This window comes from Tachyglossus aculeatus, chromosome 15, assembly GCF_015852505.1.
Source record: "Tachyglossus aculeatus isolate mTacAcu1 chromosome 15, mTacAcu1.pri, whole genome shotgun sequence".
Classification (NCBI taxonomy): Eukaryota; Metazoa; Chordata; class Mammalia; order Monotremata; family Tachyglossidae; genus Tachyglossus; species Tachyglossus aculeatus.
Window position 1 is genome coordinate 2,824,690 of NC_052080.1, and position 4,692 is coordinate 2,829,381.

The window sequence follows — 4,692 nt, forward strand, 5'->3', positions numbered from 1 at the left end:
TCATTGATCATTTTCTCCGTCTCTTTCCCACGGTCCACGGGATGGGGGGGGGACCCGTGGGAAAGGGGCGTGGCCTGGGGCCTCCGAGCGCGCTGATTGGCTGAGGCCCCGAGGGCCGGCCAATCCGAGCGCGCCCCGGCCTCGGTGGGCGGGGCGTCGCGGAACTCCGGAGAATTCATTCATTCACTCAATCGTATTTATTGAGCGCTTACTGTGCGCAGAGCACTGGACTAAGCGCTTGGGAAGTCCAAGTTGGCAACATACAGAGACGGTTCCTACCCAACAGCGGGCTCACAGTCTAGATAATAATAATAGTAATAATAATAATAATAATAATAGCATTTGTTCATTCTTTCAATCGTATTTATTGAGCGCTTACTGTGTGCAGAGCACTGGACTAAGCGCTTGGGAAGTCCAAGTTGGCAACATACAGAGACGGTCCCTACCCAACAGCGGGCTCACAGTCTATATAATAATAATAATGATAATAATAGCATTTGTTCATTCCTTCAATCATATTTACTGAGCGCTTACTATGTGCAGAGCACTGGACTAAGCGCTTGGGAAGTCCAAGTTGGCAACATACAGAGATGGTTCCTACCCAACAGCGGGCTTACAGTCTAGATAATAATAATAATAATAATAATAATAATAATAATAATAGCATTTATTCATTCCTTCAATCGTATTTATTGAGCGCTTACTGTGTGCAGAGCACTGGACTAAGCACTTGGGAAGTCCAAGTTGGCAACATACAGAGACGGTCTCTACCCAACAGCGGGCTCACAGTCTAGATAATAATAATAATAATAATAATAATAATAATAATAATAATAATAATAATAATAACAATAATAATAATAGCATTTGTTCATTAATTCAATCGTATTTATTGAGCACTTACTGTGTGCAGAGCACTGGACTAGGCGCTTGGGAAGTCGAAGTTGGCAACATACAGAGACGGTCCCTACCCAACAGAGGGCTCACAGTCTAGATAATAATAATGATAATAATAAAAATAATATTAATAATAATAATAGTAATAATAATAATAATAATGGCATTTGTTCATTCCTTCAATCGTATTTATCCTGTGTGCAGAGCACTGGACTAAGCGCTTGGGAAGTCCAAGTTGGCAACATATAGAGACAGTCTCTACCCAACAGTGGGCTCACAGTCTAGAAGGGGGAGACAGAGAACAAAACCAAACAGATTAACAAAATAAAATAAATAGAATAGATATGTACAAGTACAATAAATAAATAGAGTAATAAATCCATCAATCATTCAATCGTATTTATTGAGTGCTCACTGTGTGCAGAGCACTGTACTAAGAGAAGCAGCGTGGCTCAGTGGAAAGAGCCCGGGCTTTGGAGTCAGAGATCAGGGGTTTGAATCCCGGCTCCCCCACATGTCTGCCGTGTGACCTTGGTCAAGTCACTTAACTTCTCGGAGCCTCAGTTACCTCATCTGTAAAATGGGGATGATGACTGTGAGCCCCACGCGGGGCAACCTGATCACCTTATATCCCCCCCCCCCAGCGCTTAGAACAGTGCTCCTTCCCTCACCCCCAACGATCTGGCCTCCTACTTCATTAACAAAATTAAATCCATCAGGTCCGACCTCCCCAAAGTCTCTTCCCCCCTTTCTCCAACCCCCCGGCTCTCAACACTCTCTGCTACTCTCCCATCCTTCCCAGCAGTATCCTCAGAGGAACTCTCCTCCCTCCTCTCAAGTGCTACTCCGGCCACCTGTGCTTCTGACCCCATTCCCTCTCATCTTATGAAATCTCTCGCTCCATCCCTTCTCCCCTCCTTAACTTCCATCTTCAACCGCTCACTCTCCACTGGTTCCTTCCCCTCTGCCTTCAAACATGCCCATGTCTCTCCCATCCTAAAAAAACCCTCTCTTGACCCCACCTCACCTTCTAGTTATCGTCCCATATCCCTCCTACCATTCCTTTCCAAACTCCTTGAACGAGTTGTCTACACGCGCTGCCTAGAATTCCTCAACAACAACTCTCTCCTCGACCCCCTCCAGTCTGGCTTCCGTCCCCTTCATTCCACGGAAACTGCGCTCTCAAAGGTCACCAATGACCTCCTGCTTGCCAAATCCAACGGCTCATACTCTGTCCTAATCCTCCTCGACCTCTCAGCTGCCTTTGACACTGTGGACCACCCCCTTCTCCTCAACACGTTATCTGACCTTGGCTTCACTGACTCCGTCCTCTCCTGGTTCTCCTCTTATCTCTCCGGTCGTTCTTTCTCAGTCTCTTTTGCAGGCTCCTCCTCCCCCTCCCATCCTCTTACTGTGGGGGTTCCCCAAGGTTCAGTGCTTGGTCCCCTTCTGTTCTCAATCTACACTCACTCCCTTGGTGACCTCATTCGCTCCCACGGCTTCAACTATCATCTCTACGCTGATGACACCCAGATCTACATCTCTGCCCCTGCTCTCTCCCCCTCCCTCCAGGCTCGCATCTCCTCCTGCCTTCAGGACATCTCCATCTGGATGTCCGCCCGCCACCTAAAGCTCAACATGTCGAAGACTGAGCTCCTTGTCTTCCCTCCCAAACCTTGTCCTCTCCCTAACTTTCCCATCTCTGTTGACGGCACTACCATCCTTCCCGTCTCACAAGCCCGCAACCTTGGTGTCATCCTCGACTCCGCTCTCTCATTCACCCCTCACATCCAAGCCGTCACCAAAACCTGCCGGTCTCAGCTCCGCAACATTGCCAAGATCCGCCCTTTCCTCTCCATCCAAACTGCTACCCTGCTCATTCAAGCTCTCATCCTATCCCGTCTGGACTACTGCACTAGCCTTCTCTCTGATCTCCCATCCTCGTGTCTCTCTCCACTTCAATCCATACTTCATGCTGCTGCCCGGATTATCTTTGTCCAGAAACGCTATGGACATATTACTCCCCTCCTCAAAAACCTCCAATGGCTACCGATCAATCTGCGCATCAAGCAGAAACTCCTCACCCTGGGCTTCAAGGCTCTCCATCACCTCGCCCCCTCCTACCTCACCTCCCTTCTCTCCTTCTACTGCCCAGCCCGCACCCTCCGCTCCTCCACCACTAATCTCCTCACTGTACCTCGCTCTCGCCTGTCCCGCCATCGACCCCCAGCCCACGTCATCCCCCGGGCCTGGAATGCCCTCCCTCTGCCCATCCGCCAAGCTAGCTCTCTTCCTCCCTTCAAGGCCCTGCTGAGAGCTCACCTCCTCCAGGAGGCCTTCCCAGACTGAGCCCCTTCTTTCCTCTCCCCTCGTCCCCCTCTCCATCCCCCCGTCTTACCTCCTTCCCTTCCCCACAGCACCTGTATATATGTATATATGGTTGTACATATTTATTACTCTATTTATTTATTTATTTATTTATTTTACTTGTACATTTCTATCCTACTTATTTTATTTTGTTGGTATGTTTGGTTCTGTTCTCTGTCTCCCCCTTTTAGACTGTGAGCCCACTGTTGGGTAGGGACTGTCTCTATGTGATGCCAATTTGTACTTCCCAAGCGCTTAGTACAGTGCTCTGCACATAGTAAGCGCTCAATAAATACGATTGATTGATTGATTGATTAACAAATGCCATTATTATTATTACTAAGCGCTTACCTAATAAAAATCATGGTATTATTTAAGTCCCTTATTATGTGCCAACCACTGTTCTAAGCCCTGGGGTAGACACAAGGTAATCAGGTTGGACAAAGTCCCTGTCCCACGTGTGGCTCACAATTTTGATCCCCATTTTACAGATGAGGTAACTCAGGCCCAGAGAAGTAAAGCGACCTACCCCAGGTCACACAGCAGACCCCACATCCTCTCATTCCCAGGCACCTGCCCTTTCTACTAGGCCACACATTTGTTAACAATAATAACGATGGCATTTATTAAGCGCTTACTATGTGCAAAGCACTGCACTAAGCATTTGGGAGAGTTCAGTACAATGGAGTCGGCAGACATGTTCCCCACCCACAATGGGAGAAGCAGCTTGGCTCAGTGGAAAGAGCCCGGGCTTTGGAGTCAGAGGTCATGGGTTCAAATCCTGGCTCCACCCATTGCCAGCTGTGTGACTTTGGGCAAGTCACTTCACTTCTCTGGGCCTCAGTTCCCTCATCTGTAAAATGGGAATTAAGACCGTGAGCCCCTCCGTGGGATGACCTGATCACCTTGTAACCTCCCCAGCGCTTAGAACAGTGCTTTGCACATAGTAAGTGTTTAATAAATGCCATTATTATTATTATTATTATGGGTTTACAGTCTAGAGGGTAGAGGGATCATTCTTTGTTTTCTGAGACGATGAAATTCTCCCTCGTGGGCCTGTGTGGCTAAAAGGATTAATTCCAGATCCGCCCTTTTGTTCACACCGTGCCCACTTTAAGGAAAAGCAGTGCAGCCTGCCCGGTAAAGAATGGGCCTGGTAGTGAGAAGGACCTGGGTTCTAATCCCTGCTCCTCCACTTGTCTGCTGTGTGACCTTGGATGAGTCACTGCCCTTCTCTGCACCTCAGTCCCCTCGTCTGTAAAATGGTCTCCCTGACTTGTGCCCTTTAATAATAATAATTTTGGTATTTGTTAAGCGCTTACTATGTGCAAAGCACTGTTCTAAGAGCTTGGGAGGTTACAAGGTGATCACATTAGGAGGATCCTTACCTCCTGTACCTGTATATATGTATATATGCTTGTACATATT